The sequence below is a fragment of the Furipterus horrens genome, unplaced genomic scaffold, assembly GCF_987537825.1.
Source record: "Furipterus horrens unplaced genomic scaffold, mFurHor1.1.pri manual_scaffold_3, whole genome shotgun sequence".
NCBI classification, from domain to species: domain Eukaryota; kingdom Metazoa; phylum Chordata; class Mammalia; order Chiroptera; family Furipteridae; genus Furipterus; species Furipterus horrens.
In genome coordinates this window covers 162,709,561-162,736,876 of record NW_028327173.1, presented here as the reverse complement: position 1 = coordinate 162,736,876, position 27,316 = coordinate 162,709,561, and the positions used below count along the sequence as shown (strand labels likewise).

Genomic DNA, 27,316 nt, shown 5'->3' with positions numbered 1-27,316 from the left:
TTCTGAAAATACAAAATGATTTAGGTATACGGAAGGGAAGCTGCTGGAGCCTGGCAGTGTCCCCCACAAGGGGAGGGCCAGATAGGAGACTCCTGCAGCGAGCTGTGTGCTCAGTGAAATAAGCAAGTAGGGAAATACCTTCCCTGTAAAGGGCGATGGGAGCATCGGCATGTTCCTTCTTTTACTGAGGCCTCACCCACCTTTCAGTTCCTTGAGGTGCATGTAGCTGATTGCCTTGGTCTGGATGGCATAGGACCTTCCCACTGTCCTCTGAGGGGTCCCCTGACTTGCAGTTATACACAACCTTCTTACACGCATTGAAGGTGGATGGGATCTTGGTCACTCAGCCAACAAGAGGTGGATTCTGAACTGAATGCATTTGAGTCATTTTCCACTGTCCATTCTACTATATTTTGGAAGGGAGGAATTCATGTATTGATTGCATCATCTTTAAATAAAGCATACCTATAAAATATAAAAGTAGCAATGCATATTTTAACAAAAAAAAGTCAATAAGCAGAAACAGAATGATAAAATTACAAAGTCATAAATTCACTGTGTTGAAGTGATTTAGACACAAAGGAATAATTAAAAAACCAACAGATATCATTCATTGATGGGCCATTGAAAAACACGCAATTTTAAATTGGAAAGTGGATGGGTTCAGGCTGACCACTCAACTAATCTACTGTGCAATTTTCCAGAGGAAGTGAAAATTATTTGTGTATTGAGAAATACATAGCCATCTGGGTTTTCCCCTTCATCTAAACATCTGTTAATAAAAAATGTACCCCATGGAAGAGGAACCGGCCCTTTAAGTTTGGTCTTAAAGAATTAAAAACCATGAAGAATGTATGGTGACTTTCCTTTTCTTAATTACTTTGAAAATTTCAGTTGTTGTCTTTTGTGCTGTGAGAAGGTTCTTGATGCCTTCCCTTTCTGATTCACTGGACAGCCCTGATCATAGGTCATGGAGGTCAGAGCTAGAAGTGATTGTGGAGATCAATCTATGTCTCCCATTTATCAGGTGAGAAAATCAAGAGCAAGTATTAAGGGTCTAAAGACTTGCCTAAGCTGATACAGGTTCACTACAGATGTCATGAAAATAGACACCTGCTTCTACACTCAGCAGCTTTTAATTAGCCTAGGTCAGGTTAAGAAGGAAATACTGGTTAGATTTCAGCTCTTTTAATTAATTTTTTTTAAATAAGGAGAAAGAAGGAAATTCATAGCATTACAGGCCTACTTCAGTAATCATGAAAAAAACTCAAACAATCTAACTTTATACTTAAAAGAACAGAAAACAAAAACAAAGCCCAACATCAGTAGAGGGAAGGAAATAATAAATATTAGAACAGAAATAAATGTAATAGAGTATAAAAAAATATAAAAACCAAGATCTATATCTTTGAAAACATAAACAAGATGGACAAAGTTTTAACCAGACTCATCCAGAAAAGGAGGGAGGACCCAAATAAGTGAAATCAGAACTGAAAGAAGAGAAATAACAACTGACACCAAAGAAATACAAAGGATTTTGAGAAAATATTACAAACAACTATATGCCAACAAATTGGACAACTTGGACAAAATGGGTAAATTCCTATAAAAATTAAATCTTCCATAACTGAATCAGGAAGAATCAGAGAATCTGAATAGACAGATTACAACTAGTGAAATTGAAGCAGTAATCAAAAACTTCCCAACAAATAAAAGTCCTGGACCAGATGGCTTCACAGGTAAATTTTACCAAAGAACTAACATCTATCCTTCTAAAACTATTCCAAAAAATTTAAGAAGAGGGAAAACTCTCAAGCTCATTTTACAAGGCCAGCATTACCTTAATTCCAAAACAAGATAAAGACACCTACAAAGAAAGAGTATTATAGGCCAATATCCTTAATGAACATAGATGCTAAAATCCTCAACAAAATATTAGCAGACTTGATCCAGCAATACATTAAAAAGATCATACACCGTAATCAAGTGGGATTTATTTCAGATATTCAAGGTAGGTACAATATCAATAAACATGATACACCACATAAACTAAATGAAAGATAAAACGACATGAGCATAGCAATAGATGCAGAAAAAGCATTTGCTAAAATCCAGCACCCATTTATGATGGAAACTCAGCAAAATGGGAATAGCGGGAACATACCTCAATGCAATAAAGGCCATAGATGACAAATCCACAGCCAACATCATACTCAATGGCAAAAACTAAAAGCATTTTCCTTAAGATCGGGAACAAGGGATGTCTGCTTTCACCACTGTTTACCAGCATAGTACTACATACAAGTCCTAGACATAACAATCAGACACGAAGAAGAAATAAGAGGCATCCAAATTGGAAAGGAGGAAGTAAAACTATTATTTGCAGATGACTTGATTGATATTGTACATAGAAAACCCTAAAAACTACTATATCAAAAAACTTCTAGAAGTAAATGAATTTGGCAAAGTAGCAATGTACGAAATTGATATCCAGAAATCAGTGGCATTTCTATACACCAACAATGAACTATCAGAGAAAGAAACTAAGAAAACAATCCCATTTACTACCATCTTATTGTACCACCACCACCAACCAAAGGTACCTAGGAATAACTTTAACCAAGAAGGTGAAAGACCTCTACTTATAAGATTATAGGGCATTGAAGAAGGAAATTGAGGAAGATACAAATAAGTGGAAGCATATACCACGTTCATGGACTGGAATAATTAACATCATTAAAATGTCTACTACCCAAAGCAATCTATAGATTTAGTGGAATTCCTATTAAAATACCAAAGACATATCCTGCAGATGTAGAACAAATATTCCAAAAATTTATATGGAAACAAACAAACAAACAAAAAAAGACCTCAAATAACCTCAGTATCTTGAGAAAGGAAAAGTTGGAGGGATCACAATACCTGATATCAAATTATACTACAAGCTCATTGAATCAAAACTGCCTGGTCCTAGTATAAGTACAGGCATATAGATAGTTGGAACAGAATGGCGAGCCCAGAAGTAAACCCACACCTAATGGTCAATTAATATTTGACAAGGGAGGCAAGAACATACAATGGAGTAAAAACAGTCTCTTCAATAAATAGTGTTGGGAAAATTAGATGAAAAAAAAAGAAAGTAGACCACCAACTTATACCACACACAATAATAAACTCAAAATGGATAAAAGACTTAAATGTAAGTCGTGAAACCATACACATTCTAGAAGAAAACATAGGCAGTAAAATCTGAGACATCTCTCAGAGCAATACTTTTGCTGATACGTCTCCTGGGGCAATGGAAAAATAAGTAAACAAATGGCACTATATCAACTTAAAAAGCTTCCGCACAGCAAAAGAAACCTTCAACAAAACGAAAAGGGAACCCACTGTATGGGAGCACATACAGATGGCCAAAAGACAGATGAAAAAATGCTCAATGTCACTAATCATCAGAGAGATTTGAAATAAAACCACAGCACTATATCACCTTACACCCACCAGAATGGCCATCATCAATAAGTCAACAAGTGCTGGCAAAAATGTGGAGAAAATGGAACCCTTGTGCACTGCTGGTGGGAACGCAGACTGGTGCAGCCACTGTGGAAAACAGTATGGAGCTTCCTCAAAAAGTTAAAAATGGATCTGCCTTTTGATCCAGTGATCCCACTTCTGGGACTATGTCCTGGGTTCCCAAAACACCAATTTGAAAGAATACATATGCACCTGTATGTTCATTGGGCAGCACTATTTACAATAGCCAAGAACTGAAAGAGCCCAAGTGCTGTCAGCAGCTGAGTGGATTAAAAAACTGGTACATTTACACAATGGAATACTACACAGACATAAAAAAGAAGGAAATCTTATCTTTTGCAACAGTATAGATGGGCCTGGAGATTATTATACTAAGTGGAATAAGCCAGTCAGAGAAAGACAAATACCATATGATCTCACTTATATATGGAATCCAATGAACAAAATAAAAATGGGCATGGATACATGGGACAGACTGACTGGTGTCAGAGGGGGTGGGGGTGGGGAGACTGAGTGAAAAAAGGTGAAAGAATTAGCAAAAAAACATATAGGCATAACCCATAGACACAGACAACAGTGTGGTGATGGCCAGAGGGAAGGGGAGGGAGGCCTGGGTGGAGGTGACTAAAGGGGGGTACAAATGGGGACATCTGCAATAGTGTCAACAATAAAAATAAAGGAAAAAATAAAATAAGGAGGAAATGTTAGATTAATTTTTAAAAAATAACTCAAAATACCTTTGTGGAAAAAAGTTAAATTGATTGGACATGTCCGTTTTCATGCTCATTTTTTAAAAGCTATATTATTAGACTGTACTATCAAACTCCAACAAATCTGAATTGAAATGTGTACAGTATATCATCTCATCCAGCCATTTATCGTGCAGCATGTGCTGGTCAGCTGATATCACACCCTGCTATCTAGGATTCACTATAGGAATTCAAGGCCTTCAGTCAAGCTGTGATCATTTCCACAAAATCCCTGGTTAAGTAATTTGGAGATTCTCTGCCCGCCTTCCCCCATAGAAAAGAAAAATTGAATTAAATTTGATCGTGAAATCCTGAGGAAGGGGAAAGTAGTTCTCCAGACCAGTTGTTTCTTTCCAGAAAGCCTTAGCATGCTAAAAATAAACACAAATCCAATCATTATTTTACATTTGTAACTTGCAGCTGAGATCACCTGGATTGTGTTCTGTGCTGCTTTCCATGTGAGGCGCTTGGGTAGTGACAGGCACAGGCAGGGCCCAGCTCTCACCTACCTGGCTCCCGGAGAACGTTGACCCTGAACTTGGGGAAGCTTGGTCAGCATCTCTGAGATGCTTCGCCTCCATCTTTCGTCACCTTGATTCAACCCAGATTCTCCAGCATCCCCGATTGCCCTCCACCCCAAAACTTCCTCATTTCCAAGATAACCTGATTTACTAAATGCTTTAATTTTTAAATTAAAAAACAAACTATGTTCTTATATAACTTGGAGTTTAACCGATTGGACCTATGCTTGCACTTTAGTGTGTTTACACACTAAGAACGTGTATGTTTACACACTAAGAACACTGCATAGCAGAATTAAGTCTGAATTTTTTAACAGTTCATATGTCATATACTCAGCATTATTGTCCACAGAGATATATGTACTTCTTTGACTCTGTGCCATCCTCTTTGACTTTATAAAATCTAGTTACCCTGCCTTCTCCCAGCTAAGCCGTCTTTTCCTATTTATGATTCATGGCCAAACTGGGTCCTACCCTCTAGGATTGAGGGCACAGGGAAAGTCCACTTCATGCAAATATGCAGCTGGGGCAAAGGGGGATTCCCTTCCCTGGCCCCTCGCAACACCCGCTGTAGGTTCCAAACCTCAGAATTCTCTAGGATTCTGTTTTTTCTTGCTTTTAGAGGCTTCCTCTCTCTCCAGACAATGCATGGAGCTTCTGGGGTTGGAGAAGTCATAGTGGGCACCCAAAAGGGTCTTTGTTGCTCCACATTCAGAACACCAGAGCCCTGAAAGCTCACCAGGTGCTGTCATGGGCCAGCCAGATCCCAAGCCCACTGCTCTCCTGTAACCTGGAGTCCCCCTCCCATGGGCACGGTGGGACCCTACAGCTCACACCAGCATCAATGCAATCATCAAAGAAGCACACACAGCCATTCTCCACATCGTCCTTAATTCTGAAATCTGAATTGTAATTCTTACGTCGAAATTGTTTATTTTTGTGCTGTGTTAAGCAATTCCTGTATTTCATCAAAACCTAAGACTTGATTGGTTTATTTTTTTAAGAAACTGATGTTTACTTTTCATCAACCTTATTTCCATTTTCTGTTGCCATTGATTTTTTAAGAAGCACCATTTTTTGTGTACCTTTAAGAAAAAAAACATGCTGTTAACTAAATTAAGACATATCATCATTTGTAAAATTTATTCTTATTTTAGATATGTTAAAATGCAAAAACAAAACAATATGTTTTCTTGTCCCTCAATTTGCTTCTTAGAATCGATATAATCTAGGTCAGGACTTGGTTAGATTTCACTTTCCCTCTACAGAGCTACTTACGTTTTTAAAACAGCCAGGTAAGCAGGACAATTTCCTTTCAGCCCATCCCTAGCTCTTAGCTTCCTTCTTATCCCTGCTAGGTAAGCATTTTGAACTTGATAAACATTTGACTATACTCTTTAAATGGTCTAGATTGTTTAACCACCAAAGGGTTGGGCTTTTATATTTAAAAATCCGTGGGTTTCTATTTTCTTTTAATTTTACTTTTCGAAACTACGAAATAGCTTTTAAGGTCGAAATTGTCAAAGAAATTTGTAGGTATAGCTACAGCTTCATTTTGACAAATTTCACCTTTAGGCTTAGTTCCAGTATTGGTAAAATGGAAATCTGCCTTTTTCAAAGTGATTGTTGGATAATGAAGTAGGATTATAAGATAATAGCTGTAGAGATCCGGGCACACCCGAGGCATTCACTAAGTGCCTGTTACCGTCCCCCTTCACATCCAGTTCATTCTGTTTGGTGACTACATGAATTCCTGAAATCACTGCTCTAATTATGTGGTACCTTGCTTTAAAATACTCTGTGACTCCCCATTTCCTACTAAGGAGTGTCTCATGTCTTCTGAGACACATGTAATATGGGACAAAGGTTCTAGAGTGAGGCTGGGTGTGGTACCATATTGGTTCCATGACTTATAAATAACCTTGGACAAGTTGTATAGCCTCTCTTCCTCAGTTTCCTCATTTGCAGAATGGTAGCGATAATAGCAGTACCTACCTTATAGTGTTCTGACAATCACATGCACTCCCCAACGTTATACCAACTTTCTTTGCTGGCACTTCTGTCATTACTGTTCTTTAGTACTCCTGTGTTTCCAAGGAGCCAGAGAGTCTGTTCTCCCAAATCTGCTCCTCATTTCTGCCTCCACTTCTTATACAGGGTTTGCTGCTTTGGTGAATAGAAACTCCTCTGCCTGTACCCACGCTTCCCAATCAGCATGAGACAGGTACCAAAACCCAGCACTGCCCTGCTGAAAACAGACTGCGTAGTCATTCTGAGGTGGGCATGCTGTGTTGAGGGATATGAAACCCGTAAGAGGTCATCTTCTGTGCAGCACTAGCCTCCTTTGTGTAGGTCTCTGTTGCAGCTCTTTTCCCAAGTTATTTCCTCTGTTAATTTACCTTGGTCACTGTGATTTTAGAGTTTGCCCCTAAGACTCTTACTTTGTGTTTCACGTCAAATTAAAGCCTCTCAGCCCCTTGTTCCAGCTTTACAGTTTTTGGGAAGGAGAGAGGGGCATGTCTTACCCTACATGGCTTATCAAACTCTTGGAATTTGCTTGTTGACCTTTCTCATTGCCTCACTGGACAGAAAGCTCTGTGAGGGCAGGCAAAATACAATACCTGTCTTGTTTGTCTGTCTACCTACTCATAGCAAAGTGTCTGGCACATACTAGGCACTCAGTAGATATATTTTGGGTGGATGGATGGGTGGATGGATGGATGGACAGATAGATGGATGGAGCAACATGGGGAAGTATAATGCCCATTTTGGCATTTCCAAATTGCAAAACATCAAGTGTGCTTTCTTCTCTGCCTAGAGAGGAAACCACTTACAGCAAGAATACAACCAACTGGATGCTTCAGAATACCTTTGGGCTACTGAGGTTTTGTTGTTGTTTTTTGGCTCTGCTGCTGATAAAGCTGTGGGAAGTTAGTTATTAGCCTTTTTCAGTGATATCTTACTAATATCAACTTTTACAGGTCCTTGGACTGAATTCAGGTTTACTTCCCCAGTATAGTTTTAATTTTTAATATGCATTATTGGCTTTGTATATGTTCCTTACACAGCACAGTGCTTTCCTAGAAGTAGTGAAAAAGAATTGCTAGTGAACCCAGACCTCACATAAATCCCCTGTGAAGCCTGCCGTGGAAAAGCAAAAAAAACAGCATCCAATTCATTTGTGATAAAATGAATTTTGCTATTGAAAGACAATTTATATTGGCAAAAAGTAATCAGAAATAAAGGGGGAGGACAAATGTGAAAAAGCAGATGTGATCATTTGGTCTTAATATCAGAATTCTTTCTGGATTTTATTCATTGCCATTTCCTTTTATTTCTTGCCCGCCCTCCCCCTTCGTCTCTATAATGCCGCTGGAGAGAGAGTGCTGCCCACAGATTTCTTTGGCAGACTTGGGTATAAGTTAATTAACATTTTGGCCTCCAGTCTGGAGAGCAGACCCTGTTCCCTTTGTAATGGGTGCCATCAAAGAAGCTTTTCAAAGTAGTGGGGGAAAAAATGGCACCCACTCCACTGTCAAGGATTTTTATGAGGGTCAAGTAGCCTTGGCAGGAATTAAGTCCGGAATGACTTGGCTGCCGGAAAGAATGCCACAGCCCTTGTGACAGGTTAGATTTCCCATAAACCTGAATTCACTAAATTCTTAAGATGGTGAGAGATTGTTGCACTCTGGCCCAAGAATTTCTTGTACTGTATACCTTTGTGTTTGTGTGTGTGTGTGTGTGCGTTCATGCGTCTTTGGTAGTTTGACAGCTGCCCTCTCCTTGCTCACTCCCCTGCTGTTTTTGCCCCTCTCAGAGTCATCATAAGCCAGATCACCCTAGTGCTTGCTGGCCTGCTCTGCATCAACACACAAAATATTCTTCGGCGTCTGCAAAGTGTTCCAAAAATGTGTCTAAGTAACTGAAGAGACATGGCTTATTTGTCCTGGGAACAACTGATTTAATGTTGAAGTTCCACGCTGTGTGAGTTTTTACGCCAAGCCTCAAACGAATATTCACATTACTCTTGATCTGAGTGTGCTGGTTTTATTATTGTTACTAGCAGCAGCAGTAACACTGGAGTGTTATTTCCAAAGGCAGAGGATTCAAGGAGGTTAAGACGATGTGTGAACTCATTCAATCTTCCTAATAGCCCAATGAAGTATTAATTATCAGCCACATTTTACAAATGAGGAAACTGAGACACAGAGAGGTTAAGGAACTTGTCAAATATGTTTCTTGGGAGGTCAGAACTAGACCTATTCTAAGGTCCCTTCCAACCCTAGAGATTCAACTTCTTATTCAGATGGCGATGGCATGTACACAGGACCAAATATGTAGGGGGCAGGGAGAGGTGTGGAGTAGGTAGAGTATTGTATACTTGAAACCTGTGTAATTTTATTAACCAATGTCACCCCAATAGATTCAATAAAAATTAAAAAAAAAAAAAGAAATAAAACTCAATCCAATTGAAAAAACAAACAAACCAACCAATCACCTTTGGGGTGTATGTAACATCCTGGGTTACCTCACAGCATCCAAAGCAGAGGAGGGAGGAGCTAGACAGCTTCTGGAAGTTCAAGCAAAGGAGGAATTGGATCCTCTCTCCAGATCACAGGGTGCAAACGAGTGACCCCCAGGCTCCATGAGATCTGATGGTGTATTTATTTGGCCCATACATTTAAAATATTTTTGAGCCAGCATTTAAACATCAGAAGATTTCACATGAAAATCTAGATTTATACTCCTAGAAGAATCAGACCTGGCCTCACTGTGTCTTCATTTCCTGTGGTAACAATTGGCTGAGGCTTTGCAGTGGCTGCCCCTTCCTTCGGACGCTGGCCCTCCAGGCAGCCAAGCTTCCCCAGTTCCTGAGTCATTCCTTCATGCCTGACCCTGCAGGCATTTGCCTTGTAACCTCTTTGCTAGTGCAGGAATTCTTATTCTCGACAGGACCTCTTGGGCCAGGTAATTCTTTGTTGTCAGGGCTTACCCCGTGTGTTGGAAGATGTTTAGCAGCATCCCAGGTTTCTACCCAGCAGATGCCAATAGTACCTTCTCCTCAGTATGACAAATGAAAATGAATCTAAATTTTGCCTGTTGCCCCCTGGGGAGTAAAATCTTTCCCCCAGCTCCAGGAGAACCACAAGGGATAGGTAGTGAGCCTAAACCAACAACTCAGTCTCTGCGCCTCTGTATTATAAATTTCTGGGAATGAGAATCTGATTGGTCTGACTTGGATCAGGGGTCTTCTCCTGTAGGTGGCAAGGTGGCATTGAACCTCATGACTGCCACCTCCTGTAGAAATGGAAGCAGAACAGGAAGCCCAATAGGCATCCATCATAAGATATCAGAAAGAGGGAAGCAAAAGATGCAATGTGGCCACAAAAGAGAGAAATAGGTCTCAATAGCATATAATAATCTTAACTTTCCATAGGATGTTCTTTGTATCTATTTCTTCATTTTGTTCTCCCCACCGTTCTGTGACATAGTTAAGGCACATAGTTGCCTTTGTCATTCAGTAGAGGAGGCAACAAGTACAGAGAAAAGTTTAAATTGCTGCCTGTGTGTACATAGCAACTAGAGAAAGGACTAGCACCCAGGCTTTCTGGAGTCTACCCTGCCCCTCCGGTTACCCCTGAAACGGGAGCCCTCTGTAACACACCGCCCTGTACACTCGGGAGATTGTGAGAAAAAAGCCAAGCCAGCCGTCATCAGACTCGCCAGCCCTGAAAACGTGAACGATGCAGTCGCTCAAGTTTGCCGAGCAGGTTTAGTTGGCAGGAGGCCACCTTGTCTAACTCCTGCTCCAGTCAGTCTGGGTGTAGCCCAGCCATTATGGTCTCTCTCGGGTTTCGAATGCACAGGAACAATTAAGTCATTCTCCTAATTTCATGTGGTACAGAAAGTCCCAAGCCAAAAATACCATCCTTGGTTCCTACTTTTAGACTTCCAGAGAACTTCCCCCTGCTTTTCTCCCTACAGTTCACTTTGATTCCTTCCACTTTTCTCTTGAACGCACTGGCCAGATGAGGAGTCCCAGTTTACTTAATGAGGAGCTGCAGACGGAACACAATTCAAAATAAACCCAACCTTCGTTTGGCACAGGACTGGTGCAAGTAGGAAAAGTCAAAGGTCCTCCAATATAGAAACTTCAAAAACAAAGGGTGTGCCAATCTTATCTCTGGCATGGGGAAATATGAGAACTGGCCACTGCATGCTCAGAAAAAAATGATGGAGTGACAAGGGAAGTCGTATCTATACTCCTAGTATTATTTCTGGGTCCTCAGTAACCAAGGTTAAATCACTTTCTTTATCTTCGGTATATAGAATTTCTTGTCCCATGGGACTCTGGTATGTCCTGTGTTGCTGCCTTAAATAATTAATTTTTTTAGCTTTTCCTCAGGTGTGTATTGACAGTTACTCCCTGGCAATCAGATGGCTGATTTGGTCTATGTAACTTGCGTGTGACATGCGGTGTCACTGTCTGGTGCCGGCACAAGTTGCTGGACCGCCATTTAAATTGTTTCTAAAGCTAAATGAAATGAATTCTAATTAGAGGTGATTTTAAAGTTTCTTTTGTAAGAATAGATATTATAAACTTATTTAAATCATGTCTTCTCCCTAGAGCTGTGGTCCTCCAAAAACATGAGCCTGCATCAGAATCACCTGGGAAATCTGTGAAGCAAATCGCTGGACCCCACCCGAATCCCCAGGGCATCTCCTTCAGTGGGTCTGTGGTGGAGCCAGGACATGGCATTTCTGACAAGTTTCCAGGTGTTGCTGATGTTGCTGGTCTAGAGGCCCCTTAGGTGGACCGGACTAATCAATGATGGTGCTTTAAAGCTTAGTTTTCCCCAGCAGTAGTGACGACTGCTCCTTCTGCTTCTGCACCTCCATTTGTGTTGTCTCTGGAAAGGCCTCCTCCTCCTGTTGGCCAGCTAAGTCTTCAGCGTCTCCAGGTCCAGCCTAAGTTCCCATTCCTCCACCAACCCTTTCCAGACTGCTCTGGTTCAGGTTGCTTCCCTCCTCTGAACTCTTCCAGTTTTCAACTTAAACCCTAGAATTGAATCTGCTGCTTTGTATCATGTGCATATTACATGTTAGTCCTTTCCCCAACTAGACTGAGTAAGTTGACTAGTGAACTTCACATACCTCACACTCTTCTGTGTGTCCTCACACCCAGCACAGGGCTGAGCATATTGTAGATAAGTCAATAATTTATTTTCTGATGAAGGTTCAGAGGGAATTCAGAGAGGAAAGAGAATGCTGCATGTACCACCAGCTGATATACCCACCAAATTATTCTTCTGATACGGTAAACCCCTGTGGTCTTTGTGCCCAAAGCTATAGATCTTTCTGCCTGCATCTGCATTGTCCAGACTTTGCTCTTCTAGAGAAAGGATGTCATGGGCTTGCCCAATACTGTGGACACCCAGGCCCAGTCTCACGGTCGCCGTCACCATGCCCATTGTCTACTGTGAATGAGAATTGGTCACTGGACCCCAGGGCAGTGTGATGGCTGGAGGTGAGCAGTCAAGGGGGAGAGTGGAGAGGAGGGGGAAGGATGACGACTAGGCTGGGAAGGAAGATTGGGCCAGACTAAAGGCCTTACGTGACATATTAGGGATTTGGACTTTGTCCTATAGAAAAGGGAGGTTTTTTTGTTGTTGTTTGTTTGTTTAAAGTATATTTTATTGATTATGTTGTTACAGTATCGCAAATTTTTTCCCCTTTGCTCCCCTCTGCCCAGTACCCCCCTTCCCTCCAGCAATTCCACCCCCCTTAGTTCATGTCCATGGGTTGTGCATATAAGTTCTTTGGCTTCACCCTTTCCTATATTATTCATAACTTCCCCCTGTCTATTTTGTACCAACCAATTATGTTTCTTAATCCCTGCACCTTTTCCCCATTTCTCTCCCTTCCCCCTCCCAGCTGATAACCCTCCAAATGTTTCCCATACCTATGATTCTGTTCCTATTCTGGTTTGCTTAGTTGGACTTTGTTTTTAATTTTTAGATTCAGTTGTTGATAGTTGTGAGTTTGTTTTCATTTTTTTTTTAAAAGAGGGTTTTTTAAAAGTGGGGAATGACAGTCATATTTATTCTTTAGAACCATAATTCTGGAGGCCACTAACTTCTTATGGAGCAGGTATAAACTAGGCGAGACCCACTCGTAGAGTTTTGATTTGAAGCCTTCTTTCTTTATGCTCAACTCTCCTTATCTTTCTTTACATACTATGTCCATTTCCTAGGGCTGCCAGAACAAATTACCAAAATCTCAGTGGCTGAAAAGAACTGGTTGATCCTGTCACAGTCCTGGAGCCTGGACTCCAAAATCAAGGCATCATTAGGGCCATGCTCTCTTTGAAGGATGGGAGAGAATCTCCTGCCCTTCTCTTCCTTTCTGGGGCTGCCAACAGTACATGGTGTTCCTTGGTTTGTAGACTCACCCCTCCAGTGTCTGCCTCCGTCATCACACGGCTTTCTCTCCGTGTGTCTGTCTCTGTCTCCTCTTTTTCTTATGAGAACATTAGACATGTCGAATTAAGGCCCACCCGAATGACCTCATCTTAACTTGATTCCGTGTATAGAAGACCCTATTTCCAAGTAAGGTCACATTTGCAGGTAATGGGAGTCAGTACTTCAACATACCTTCTTTTGGAGGTGTATGCAATTCAACCTGTAACAGACACTTGCTTTGCAGCACCTTATTATTTTACAACTCAAGTGGCAGTGAGCTTGCAGTTATGGCCCTGTGTGATGGGCTCTTGGGGAGAGTCAGGAAGCCTTCACCACCAGTAATACTAGCAGCTCACTTAGGTAATTATGAAGGGAGGGTACACAGGACCAAAGCAGCAGGAGGTGGAGAACTGACCAAAAAGACCTATTAGGGTGCTAGTGCAGGTGAGAAATAATGAGCCATTAAGTAACTTAGTGGCCTTGAGAAGAAAGAGGAGTGGTTGGGGTTGAGAAACAGGTCTGAAGTGGAACTATAGGATTGGATGTAGGGGAGGAAGGAGTCAAGGGTAATCCTTAGCCTACTGAAAAATGTGAGTGTGCATGTGTAAGTATATAATATCTATGTGTTATATATATAAAATGAAGACAAACATGGCTATATATCTATATATAGAGAGAGATATATATGTAAAAGACATATCCTATATATAATGAAGATAAACATGGCTTTTAGACAGCCTTTTGTCTCTCCCAAATTAACTTGAATTATGCTTTATTGTGTTGGAAAGGAGAATCATTAAGTGGAAATTATATGGAAGAAAGTGAGGAGTAACCTTGAGAATGAAGATATTTTTAAAGGAAAAATGGGGGAAAAACTCACAAATTTTGGCCCACAGCCTTCTGAGAAGGTTCCTTTAAGTGAGTATCTTGGTCTAAGGGAACGGTCACCAACCCTGCTTGGTGGCTTGCTGATGCAACCCTACATGCCCTGTGTTCAAGTCACTTCCGGGCCGTCATCTGACCTGAGGCTGGGCTTCAGCTGACCTCCAGGGAGACTCAAACACTCTTAGTGAACCTAAATTGCCAGGTCCCAGCATTATCACCACACCATTCTCTGCCCTTCATGAGCTTTTGCATCCATTATCTCTTGGGACAATGGGAAATCTCCTGGCAGGTCAGAAGAACCGATTTCAAGTCTAGGGTCTTTTGCTTTTTTTTTTGGTTGATTTTTTGGGAGGGCAGGGTCTTAACTTCTCAAAGCTTCATTTTCTCATTAGTAAGGGACTAATAACACCATCCTTACAGGATTATTGTGAGGATAAATATCATTTATTGTACAGAAAGTGCCTGGCTCAGAGCTAGAGCACCACTCATGCAGGGTGAGGCAAAAGTAGGTCTGCAGTTGTTCATAGGGAAAAATAATATAGTGATTAATAAAGAATGATACAAGAATAAACTCTGTTTTGAGTATTCACAACTGTTCAGTCTACTTCTGCCACACCCTATATTTTATCTCCCCAACCCCCCCACCCCGCTCCCTCTGCTTCTTCGGTCTTTCACTTTCTTCCAGGTTTTCTGACTCTTTCTGCCGTTCTGTCTCTCTGGAAGTAAAACAAATAAAAATAAATAAGTTCTAACTTGCTGTAGAGGGTTTGTTGTAAACACATTGGAATCGATCATGAACTGCATACTCACCCAAAGGGCTAGATGAGGAGTCTTGAAGTATACTTGAAGGAAGCCCTGAGGGATGGTGAGAAGGATATGTCAGAATTATAATGCGGGTTGGAGACAGAATCTGGTTCTTGCTCTATCCCTTTCCCACACTGGCCAGTCCCAACTCCTGCTTGCTGTCCTGCCAATAAAGAACAACTCCGCTGAACCTCATCCTCCCGGAACCCAAGGTGCCCATGCAGCCTCTGGCAGATCTGGTTGGTGAACCCATGCTCAAGTGCCACCCGAGATGCTGGCGAGGGGCCACTGCCCAGGTCAGCCCAGCAGCTCCCCTGGGTGCCATCCACTTGGACTTGGTTTCGCTCTGACGTTAGAGAGCAGTGGCCTATATTTCCAGCTAAATAAACCGGGGCAAGGATCCATCTGGTCAGGCCTGCCTCCTCAACTTCGTTTCCTGGCCAGGAACACCTTCCCAGTGCCCCCTCTACCTACTCACATCCTGTCCTCAAATCCCTGACCAGACGTGTCACTTCAGAGTCCTGCCCTGCAGAAATGGTAGCCCCAGGTACAAAGACAACAGGCATGGGAAGGCTTGCTGCGATGTTTGTCAGAATACAGAACCAGAAAAACAGCCCCAAGGGCCATTCATGGGGTTTATAGATAAATGGTACCATGAGCAAGTCACTCACCATCTCAGAACTTCTAGCTCCTGTTTGTAACTTGTAAGTTACTAATATCCAGTCTGACTACAAGGACTGTGGGATGATGATTATTATATGAAAGCACTTTGGTAAATTACAAATGGTTTTACAAATATGAGGGATATGATGAATCAACAGTGGGAAAAAAATCCTTTGAGACCTTTTACAGATAGAGGCATTTTATATATTTAAACTCTTGGCATTCACAAACTTAACATTTGAATTTTTGCCAACCTGTGGAGTGATCCCTTAGCAACTTGCAGTTTAGCTGAGGTATATATTTTTGTCCATCCATGAACATGAATATCTCACATAGGATGGAAAGTGAATAAAAAAAGTGGTAGAGGTTAAAATTAGATTACATTGTAGAGTCTTTCAAGACTCATTAAAACACATTGGTTCAGTATTTTTTATGCCCCTGTTAGAGGCCCTGTCTTACTGGGAAAGAAGTGAGACAAAATGGTAAAAATTGAGAGTATACTATATAGTTGGATAAACCATAAATATGCTCATAAAATGATTAGTGAGCATAGCAATACACAACAATGTTAGAAACCAGTTTCTCCCTGTACTGTGCATTACTGAGAAGAGGGGAGGACTAAAATACAAAGCAAAGGGATTCAGGTAGGGATAGATTGGTGTAAGCTTGGTGCTATAAAACAACTCCAGGGATTACATTTAATTTTATCCCACTTAAATGGAAAAAATGTCCACGTGGTGTGTTTATTTCTCTCCCCCTATCTGCCACCCCCAGGGTGTGGCGCTGGTCCTTAAGGGCCCAAGTAGCACTTGGGCTACTACCTGCCAATTTTGAGCGAGGGAGGGGTGAGTGGGACCACACCTCTCTTTCTCTTACGACAGTCCCAGAACAGGCACACACCCCTTAGGTCACCTGGCCACACCTAGCTCGTCAAGAATCCAGGAATGAATTCTTTATTCTGAGTAGCCATGTGGCCCAGGACAAGCCAGAGATTATATCACTCAAGGACAGGAAGTACAGATACTGGGGCACAATTCACAGGCGCTGTCACAGTTCAACCTCCCATCTGTCCAGGAGCCAGCCGATTTCTCAGACAAGAGGAAGTCGGAATGGAGGAAGGGACAAGTTTGTGCAAGAAGATTGTGACTCAAAGCTTATCACGTCTGTTAGGGCGTTCTGGGGATTGTTTAGCTGACTGTATTTTTGGTTTCACTAAGTAAAGGTTTCATTTCAATTAAATTATATTCAGTGATCTTCCTGGCTTTCTGTTTGATATGAAGGATGCTCAGAGGCAGTTGTTGGAGAAAGAAAAAAGCAAGCCCTGACAGCCTCTGGTCTGACACAGTGGGGCCTCCGTGTCGTTGGAAACTGGCCTGGCACTCGCAGCCTGGCCATGTGGTTCTGTTAGACATGAGCACACTCGCCCATCACCAGCCTCAGATAGTGTCTTTCTGAAACCATGGTCTAGTGAGACCATGCAAGGCCACTGCATACTTTTGTCTAAGCAGACAAAAACAAGGTTCTTGTACAAGCCACAGAAAGCCCCACCAATCATCCTCTCCCAGCTAATAGGAGGGACCACTGCTTCTTTACCATTTTACAGCTCCCTTTGTGCTAGACAGCTCTCCCTTCATATAATAGTTACTGAAATATTTCATCGTAGAGCTGCCCACTTTCAGATACTACCCAACCTAGTGCAAACCCCTGTTTCCTTAGCCTCCCTCCCCAAGTCCGCCCAATCAAAGCCCAAATCCTGTAATAGGTCTAATACCCTCTTACCAGGGAGGCCACAGAGTCCCCCATGAACCCAACTTGTGCAACTACAGGTGTGTTCCTTGTGGTCTTTGGCTGAAAGACATCGACGTGTTACATGTGTCCTATATTCAAGGGGTCCTACAAACTCAGAAAAGCTTGAGTTCATTTAGAAGAGACCCTGCTGCAACCTTGGGCCAGATTCTTAACCTCTAAAAGCTTCAGTTTCCAGATCAATAAATGGAAGATGGTAAGATCAGCTGCAGAACCTTGTGAAGATGAAATGAAAGAATATGTGTGAGAGAATTCTTATATGGCACCATAAAGTTTACAGAGGACTTTCCTGTTCTTTAACTCATTGGTCCCTCACTAATAAGTTGACAAGTCTGTGATGGGGATGAGTGTGTCACGAGAGGAGGCTAGCTTTTGGGAGTGCAGCCCACTGGGCGAAGATTTCCTAGGAGGGAGGACATTTCTGAGGAAAGAAGGGGACTCTGGTGACTACAAGTTTCTATAATGTAAATAGAGAATTTATTTATTATAAAGTGCTTAGATCTAAATACGCATGCTAATTTGGAACCCACACTTTCCTCCAGAGGGGATGCTTTGTGGGCTGTGGGTATATTAACTAATATAGGTCATTAACTAAGGAGACATTTTAAACAAATCCTGAGGATTCATAAGGCTGTGATTGCTTACAAATTATTTTTTAAGTATAAAATAAACCTGCTCAAAGAGTTTGTTCTTTCTATGACTGATGTGACTATGATTTTATCATTTGGATATTCTCTTAGAGCTAGGTTGCAATCCCTTCAAGAAAGCTTGCCAAAATTCTTCATAATCATACCTCCAACCACAGAGGGTCATTTTTAGAATGTCTTTCTAAATTCAAACCCTGAACGATTTCTAGCTAGAAGGTTTCTCGATCCCTTACCAGCTCATTGTCCTCAACCAGTGTTCTTTACGTCATGCGACCCACTTCCAGGTTTCAAAAATTGTGACAGCATCAGAGGTAGATTCACTTCCTCCCGTGGTTTAGTCTGAGGGAGGGTGTGGGTGGGGAGGGTGGGTGGCTGAGAATGGTGGCGGAGGCTGTTCAGTGGTGCTAAGTGCTTGGTATCTTTTCCCAATCACGACGTAGGAAAGGGGACAGCCTTCAGCCCGGACCAGGGAGGCAGGACCTTGGAACAGGAAAACCCAGTCCACCCTCAGCCTTTTGCCAAGGACTGGTTTTGTTAGACCTCCTGGTTGGGAAGAGCTGCCCTAGATTTTCCTCTAGAAGAGATTCAAGAGGACCCAAACCCGAGCATTTAACACTTAACACTTTACCTGGTGATAAATTATAAAGCAGCTAACTGGTCTGTACACAGTTGCTCAAATGCCCTTTCAGTTTCCCCGTGGCAACATAGTCTGATCAAGATCCTACATTACATTAAAGATTTAGGGATTCCAGTTAGGATATTTAAAACCTCTTGCCAGGTGGCAGATGGTGTCACTTACCTCTCACACCAAATTTCTGAGTCTCACAGCTGGACAGGAGATATTTATAACAGCAGCATTTGAGGTAGGGAAATTATTATTATTATTTTTTTTTTAGAAAAAATCCAACCAACTTAATTTAAATGAAATAAATGATGATTAAGGGCTGACCGTTGTCTGTCAGAACTTGGGCTGGTGTTTCTAAAATGAAATTAATGACAGAGTTTTTAAAATGAGGTCATTCAGGTTAGACTTCAGCAGTCCCTGAAGATCAATGATTTGTGTGAGCCTTCTCAGCTTACCTGGCAGCCAGGGGTAATGTTTCACAGTTCGGTGAGAACAGCATTGCATTCTTTGTCCTGGTAGTCACCAGCCCATTCAGCATCTTTATACATGAAAGAATGGAATCTTATGTCATCAAAATTCATTCTTCACACTAGAACTACAACTGCAGGTTTCAGTGATTAATTTGTAAACCTATGTATCTTAAAAAAAAAAAAAAAATCTTTATATCCCCAGGGCTTGGCACAGTACCTTGTACAGGTTTTGTTGACTGGGATAAAGGAGTGAATCAGTGAATGACTGAATATGTGGAAAACACAGGATGTGGTTCAGGAAAAAGACCACAAGAGCACAGTTGTTATTAAAAGATTGCCATCCCTGAAATTATTATTATTGATGCCAATTCCTATTAATGTTTATGGATCATCGAGAGTTTTGGAGTACACTGCCATTACTTTCTGCCTCATTACTCTAGTTAGAAGAGGAAAGATAAGTCTTAAATGTAAGCTTTTTAAATAAAAAGTGTAAAAATTTCCTTTTCTAGTGCTATTTCAGTGGTAGCTATTGAAATCACTAACCTACGGGGACCTTTCAGGAGCGGGCTTCAGGCTTGTAACATCTGTGGCTGTAACATGGGCAGGGCCAGGAGAATTTTTGGTTTCCAGATAAGCTCACTGGTCACCATGTCTGTGATAATTTTCTATTGAGACAGTCTGGGCTTCTTTCCACAGTTTTGTCCCAGACTCTGGTTGTGGAAGTGGCCATCTACTGGTGGTTCTTTTATAATAAAGTCCTCTGAAGTAGTATTTCCACACGGGACTTCTTAGCAAAAAGAAAATGTGCGATGACTCTCCCCAGTGGGAACCAGAATGGCTGGGATCTAAGGTTGGACGTCGAGGTCTTCCCTCTCTGTGGCTCCAGGACAATTGTTGGCAAACTCTTCAAACTGGCTGGTTGAACTTCATCCTTTTCGCTCACCTTGTTCTTAACTCCCAGCCCACTTATCTCCATCCGGCTTCAGCTCTCTGGCCCCCAAACACTTCCACCACGTCCACCTTGTAAGTAGACAACTCATTCAAGTAGGATGAGGAGTGGGACCTGCGACTGGAGATGAGGCACATAGGCACACTGCTGCAGGGAACAGAGATAAACATCCCACACTTAAAGCTCTGCATATGTACAGACCTGATCTCCTTTTCTGCCTCTTTCCATGGTGCTGTCTGGGCCATTAAAAATCACCTTGACTCATACTTCTGGTTTTTAGTTCAGCTTCTAGGAATGCATTTCATTATTTCATACCCTGTGGAGGTGGAACTAGGTGTCACATGAGCGGCGCCGCCACCCAGCAACCTCAGGCTGTCTGGAACCCGCAGGTGTGATGAAACCAGCTACCATGTCTCTGACAGGCCCACATAGACGCAGCCTGTGTCTGAAACACGCAGCTTCTGCGAGTAATGTGTTCCCTCTGAATGCCAAATAACTGAGCTTTAAATTTTAATTCTATCAAAGTTGCCTGTCCAAGTTTGATGAGGATCAGGATATTTACATGATCTCATTGTATCTCCCCACAAATTGCTTAGCACTTACAACAGGAAAAAAAAGAAAGAAATTATTCAGTGGAGAAATGAGATAGTACTTAACCAAGTGATCAAGATGAATATCACCAACAGACATCATGTACTTCCAGGCATGATAGATACCTTGAGAAGGACTCAATCACTTGACTAAACTTCTAGCCAAGAAATGCAAAAGCTGAATCTAATTACAAGGAAACATCAGACAAACCCAAACTGAGGGAAATTCTATAAAAATGTAGCCCGAATTTTTTAAAATGTCAACATCATAAAAGCTGAAGAGTTGTTAGAAATGAAAAGTGACTAAAGAAATATAAAAACTTAAGTGCAATACATGATCCTGCACCAGGGGGGAAAAAATCTTGTCAAAGGACATTATTGGAATAATTAATGAAATTGGGATATTGACTTGGATATAAAGTATCAATGTTACATTTTCTGAAGTTGTTTACTCTGGTTATATAAGAAATGTCCCTTAGGAAATGCACTTTGAAGTATTAAGTAGTAAAAAGACAAAATGTTACATATTGGTAACAAATATAAGAATTCTTTGTATATATTTTTTGTAACTTTTCTGAGGTGTTGAAATTATTTCAAAACGAAAGGATGGGTAGGTACAATCAAAAACAAAATGAACAAAACCCTCAATTGCCCCTCTACCCCAATGCATCGGCAGTCAGCTAGATGAAAAGCCTAGGAAGAGATATCCCTCCCCTATCTGCCTCTCATCTTGACTCCTGAATCAAATCAACCCCGGGGCAGATGCAGATGATTCCTGCAGAAACACCCACCAGCAGGTTCCCCACTCTATTTAAAGGGCAGTTGGCCCTGAAACTGTAGGCTGCTCTCTCTTTCTCTGCCCCACACAGCCAAGAATTCTCTCAGCAACAGTAATGGTGGCCGCAAATTGAGGTCAGTAGGAAAACAGATCTGTTTTGGGTTGTAATGCTGCACATAATGCGATGAGTGGACAGAAAAGAATGTACCCCAGTGAAAAGATGGCCTGTGAACTCCGGGTCTGGTTCTGAAAATCCTTACGATGCCCAGCATCGAGAACAGGAAACATCAGTTAAAATGGGAAATTGCTGGGGGCTGAATTACTGTAATTCCTCATTTTACTTAGAAGTGGGCATGGTGTAGGGCCTTCATCCAGCGCCTGACGTCCCTGCTTTTCTCTGCCTTGATAATTTTGCCCTTGCTTTACTTTAGGGTGGTGCGTCACCAAGCTGAGAGGCTTTTAGGCTGGAATTGCTACCTTTAAGTAGGCTTAGAAATTGTGTTTTTAAAGAGCTGTTTGTTTTTTCCCTGTCTCCAGGTTAAAAGCAGTCTAGCTCTGTCTCTGGTTCTGGTTCCCTCCTCCTGCGCCCTCTTTATTTCTAAGTAGGCGAGACCCAGCACACAGAGAGAGGGACCCGCAGCCCAGCTTAATAATAACCTAGCAATAAATGACATAGCTATTATGCTAGACGGATAAACAGAGGGACATTCCCCAAAGCTGATGAGCCCAAAAGGAAATTTGCTCTTCAGTCCTCTCCCATCTCCACGACTCCTTCGGGGTTGTCTAAAGTGTCGGGGAAAATTTGCCAGCCTGTCCAAGCTACAAAATAGAGATAGTTATACCTGCTCCCTGCCTGCCTCTCCTGAGTTGCTTGAAGACTCACTTGGGATGATAAACAGCTCACTAGTGAGATGCTGGAAGCAATGTACTAATAAGAGGTGGTGTTATTTCTCCTACTGGATGGGGATCTCACTGAAGTATGAGAGTTGGGCCCTTTCCCTCTGGAAGGAAGACAGTCTTTCTCTCTGACCTGAGCCACACTCTGATGGGGATTCCATTTTGGCTGCCTATTTCCTGTCTCCACTGCCAAGTACTCAGCCTTTCCCTGCTGGCCTTCTCTCAGCCACCTCTACTTTTCCTACTTGTCTAGTCTGTCTGTTTGCTTTCTGCCTCACCAATGAGAAAACAAGCTTGACGAAAGTAGGAACCTTGTCTGTGTGGTCTGCAAGTGTTACCGCGGGGCCTAGAACAGTGCTTGGCTCCTAGTAGGGGCATAACTATTGGAATGAATGAATGAACAAACGAATGGACAAATGGATGAATGAATGAGCAAAGGCATGAAATACTTTCTGTCCTTAGTTTTCTTCTCTCCCATTCACTCTCTATTCTGCACGAGCTCACTCATGCTTACGGCAACAACTTCTTATAAGCCAATGGATGACTCCCAAATTGATGTTCCTGGTCAATTTCTGGCTCCTAAGCTCCAGAGCTTCAGGTCCAAACACCCAGCACCTATGTGGAAAAGATAAAGAAAGCTCAATAAAGTTTTCTGGAGTCAGAATATTTGCTTCTTGGCTGTTGATCAGGGCAAGTGATGTAACTTCTCTGTTGCTAGGGTTTCCTCATCTTAAAGTGGAGACTAAGAATAATACCAACTATGTAAGGTTTGCTAGGACAGTGAAATGAATTAATACATGTAAGCAGCTTGGTGTACATAGTGAGCCCTCAACAGAGTTCATTGGACAGGGATTTCATTCTAGCTTAGTGTTCCATCTGATAAACCAGGGTGATTGCCTTCTGCCTTTATTTCATGGTGGAATAAAATGACCCTCTGCTGAATCCTGAACTATTTTCTCCCAATGAAGCGCAGACTTATTTTTTGCTTGTGGCATTTGGACCATGGGTATCCACGCCTCCCTACTCATCTCTGGAACAGTGGCTTTCCCAGCCATGATGGTTCATGACCTGTGAGGCCTTTCCTTGGCCTGCAAGCTCCCATTGGCCCACCATCTGCAAGCCATAGGAGAGAACCCCTTCTCACCCCCCCCCACACCCCAACACACACACAGTACAGGTTCACTTCTCAGGCCCTGGCTCTAGAAACTCAGCCCCTTCTTTGGCTGTGTGAATGATTCAGGCAGCAGATAGTGCACTATGTTCTGATAAGAAAAAGACCCCCCTAAATGGGTAGGCCCTGCTCATTTTGCAGTCTTGTTTGTAACTATAGTAATGTCACAAACCAGTTGAGATTTTCATCACATTGGTCAGGAAATTCATAGTGAAGGTTACTACAGCAACCTTAACTCAGCTCTGGAAAGCATATCCCTTACAATGGGCCCTTTCAGAGGCTGGCCCCCGAAGCTGGGCAGTGATTCAGTCTATTCAAAACACAATGGGGCAAAACAGAATAGAAAGGAACTGCACATTGTTTTCAGTCCTACCATTGCCATCTGTGGCATTGCACACTGTGGTCCATCCTTGTGCCCAACTCTAGTTTTCTTTATGCCATAACACACTTTTAATTTCACAACTCACATGTCTGCCAGTCGAAGTGCAGTTCATGGAAGTTTAAATAATAATCACTCCATAGAGTGTACAAACTTACAGCCAAGAAGTGCTACAGAAACACCTTTAAGAAAAGATGGTACATTTTTGATGTGGAGGCAAAGGAAACAGCAATATTCAAACCATTTTTCAAAACTGATAAATTGGCTTTGAAACCTTGTAAAACAACCATGGATTTTTTTTTTAATGGATAAAATTTTAAACGACAAAAATAAAGTAAAATAAAATCACCTTTGCCTTTATTTGTAGCCGTTCAAAACAAACGCACCCAGCAAACAAAATTTGCCCATCAATCGGAAATGATTGGTTCACTTATGTTTTCTTTTTTTTTAAACCTAGAGGATGTTATGTAGGTTTTTCAAAGCTGAATTTAGTAGCCATTTAGCATGTGATGGAGTTATACCAAAAGAACTATGGTTTCATTACAATGGAAGTTGAAAGGAAACTTTTTCTTCTTTAAAATTTCTTTTCCTTTAAAGCATTTATGGTATTTTATTCACATGGTTTGCCCTATGATCAAACAACTTTTTGTTGTATATTTAGCTCTCTGGAGTTGTTTTATTTCCTTTCCCTCTGTAATGTTTCCCGCATGTTTAATTTAAATCATTTGCCTTTTATCTTTCTCAGCATCTCAAGCGATTTCTCTCTTTTTTTAACCTTTGTACTCTTCTTACTCCACTGAATTTTAACAAATAAATTGAAATGAGGTTTTCTCCTAAGTGCAAAGCTACCAGCTGTGTCTGTACCTTAAACGCACACAAATGCTATCAATCATGTGGTGAGACCTTTTGCTTTTGATGCCAATGAACGTGTGGTCACTCCCAGGTGTCTTGGGTGTTGGTTATTTGATCAGTAAGTTGTACTGTGCTTTTGGCCCAACTCCCAGGAGGAGAAGGAGCCATGGCCGGGGAGGATATTAGGACTGCTGGCTCTCCTTTTCCTTATATTTCAGGTCTCGGGGCTCAGTCAGAAAGGGACTTTTGTGCACTTGGGAGCAGAGTAGTACAAACCCTTTCAGCATTTTTGCAGCCAGAAACCATGCACATGTTTCTGCAAATCCACTTGTGGTCTGGCTGGCCGTTTTAGAGCACAGCCCTCTTTGGGAGGTGGTGATATTGACATCTCTTTTCTATTCACCGTCCTGCCCCAAACAGAGCACACAGGTTTTCTCCATAACTGGGTGGGCACCACACTCTTTTCTACCTAAACAGAGAGCAGGTCGAAGTTTGTCTCAACTCCTTGCAGACTGTGATTTCTGTTATTATTGCTCTGGGATCATTATTCTCATTCCTGCCCTCACTGCAAGGAAGACTGGAGTTTACTGCCCACCGCTCTTGACTTTGCAGGGCTGAGAGCAGCATGTGGTTTGACTTTGAAAGCTGTGTAATAGGTTCCTGCAGTGAGTCCCTACTTGGGACTGTTTTGGCAATTGATGTCTCTCTTGCCTATTTTGTCCAAGTGAAAATTTCTGTGAAGATATTTTAAACATATTTGAATGTCCTTATTGTGCTAAGAGGCATCTTTGCCACAAAGGGAAACCGTCCTTTATTCCAAAAAAAGTTGAAGGAGAAGCGTGCACTTACTGAAGACCTGGGTGTGGGACTCTGCCTTTGAAACTGGCTGTGAGGAGTACTTTGAAGGATATCGTATCAGTGTACCCAAATGCCCCTCTGTTTACAGTGGCCAATCTCTGTTCCGTGGCCAAGGCAATTCATCCAACGTGCCACATGGGACCTACAGGCAGCATCAGGTGCTCTATTTGAAATCTCACTACCAGATCGTCTCCCTTGAGATATTTTCACAGGATATTTGAATCCATTTCTTCTGTCTTCCACCATAGCCTCAATGAAAGAGCTACTGTGGGTTTCTAAACCCACCAAATCCAAGTACAGGTCTGGACTCCGTGACTTTTTGGCCAATTTTTTTATGTTACGTGGGGGTTATAGCACCTCCCTAGCTCTATAGTTCTTTTGAGACCAAATGAAGCAAAGCAGCAACATAGTGTTTCGCACATAGTAGGTACTTAAGAAAAGCAATGTCCATGCCTTGTTCCCTAAACACTGTGGAGCACGTTTCACGTTGATGTGGGTTGTCTTTGGGATGCTGTATGATATTACAAAATACACTAACCAATGGGCAGCAGTCACCACAAATTTCTTGGATTTTTCATGGAGTCACGAGCTTTAAGCCGGTGTGACTCACCCATGCCCCATAATCACATCAGACATGGTCAGCTTGTGTTTTGTTTTCAAGTTCAGTGGCTCTGGCAGAAAAAAGTTACAATTGGAAGGAGCACCATGGAATTCTCCAGCTAGAGATCTCTAGTCAGATTACAGTTTTCTAGTTTCTGCTGGTATTTCCCCTTATCTTCTTGTGAGTGCGTTTCTCCTTTACCTAGTGTTTCTGACTTTAAAGCCAATGCCTTGACTCGTATTCCCCTCCCCTAGTATTTTGATGGACATCAGTACCCTCATGCAGTCTGATTGCTAGAGGATCAAGGTTCACGAATAATAATGTTTATTTTTGAGAAATTAAAATATGTAAATGACTAGACTTATCTGATTGTTCTTTCCAGATGTTTTGTAGGCAATTAATACCTTCGCTATAGGTTTGCTCAGAAGGGACTGGCAATAGAGAGCCACACGATGCTGGACCCAGAGCTGGAAGGACCCAGGTTGTAATCCTGGTTCTTCTGTTCAGTAGCTGGAACAATGCACACGTATCAGCTCTCTGGGCCTCAGACTCCTCCCATGTAAAGTAAGAGCTTTGGCCTGACCCATCAATAGACAAGGCCAATTCCAGCTATGAAATTTTAGGACTCAGAATGTAAATATAGAAGTATCCTTGCCCCTTCCTTACCTTGCTTCCTTTGTAGTTTGTTTAGACAACTTCCCCCTGCCTTTTTTTTTTTTTTTGTATAAGGTATCAGTCTGTTACTCAAGATGGTCCTTACTGTATTTCTTCATTACTGGCTTCCTTTTCAGTTAGCCTCTTAAATTCCCTGTGTCTTTTCTGCAGCAACAATTTTTCTTCTACTCTGCTATAGTAGATCCCTGTTCTCAGAGAATCCTGGGGTCAAATGTCTTACATATGTGTGAATATTCATCACTTGAGCGTCATGAAACTTGAGAAGTTCCGTATTTCTTTATTGAATCCTGTCTCTGCTGTAATTGTCTTATTGGCCAGATGAGATGATGGTTCTCTTATTCTTTCTCGAAACACCAGGTACCCATTGAGGGCACTATTCCCAGCTGCCAGTGTTCGCAGT

General features: G+C 41.9%; 1 protein-coding gene and 1 long non-coding RNA gene across 2 annotated transcripts in view; one reads left to right on the top strand and one right to left on the bottom strand.

Moving 5' to 3' along the window:
• The window catches only part of MYO1E (myosin IE), a 198,757-nt gene that overhangs the window by 36,997 nt on the left and 134,444 nt on the right, over positions 1-27,316 (top strand). The window lies entirely within an intron of this gene.
• LOC150016571 (uncharacterized) lies at positions 14,797-20,348 on the bottom strand. Its single transcript, XR_016510057.1, has 4 exons — positions 20,317-20,348; positions 19,152-19,234; positions 14,962-15,006; positions 14,797-14,867 (listed from the first exon to the last, which is right to left on the bottom strand). It is a non-coding gene; the product is annotated as an uncharacterized LOC150016571 (long non-coding RNA).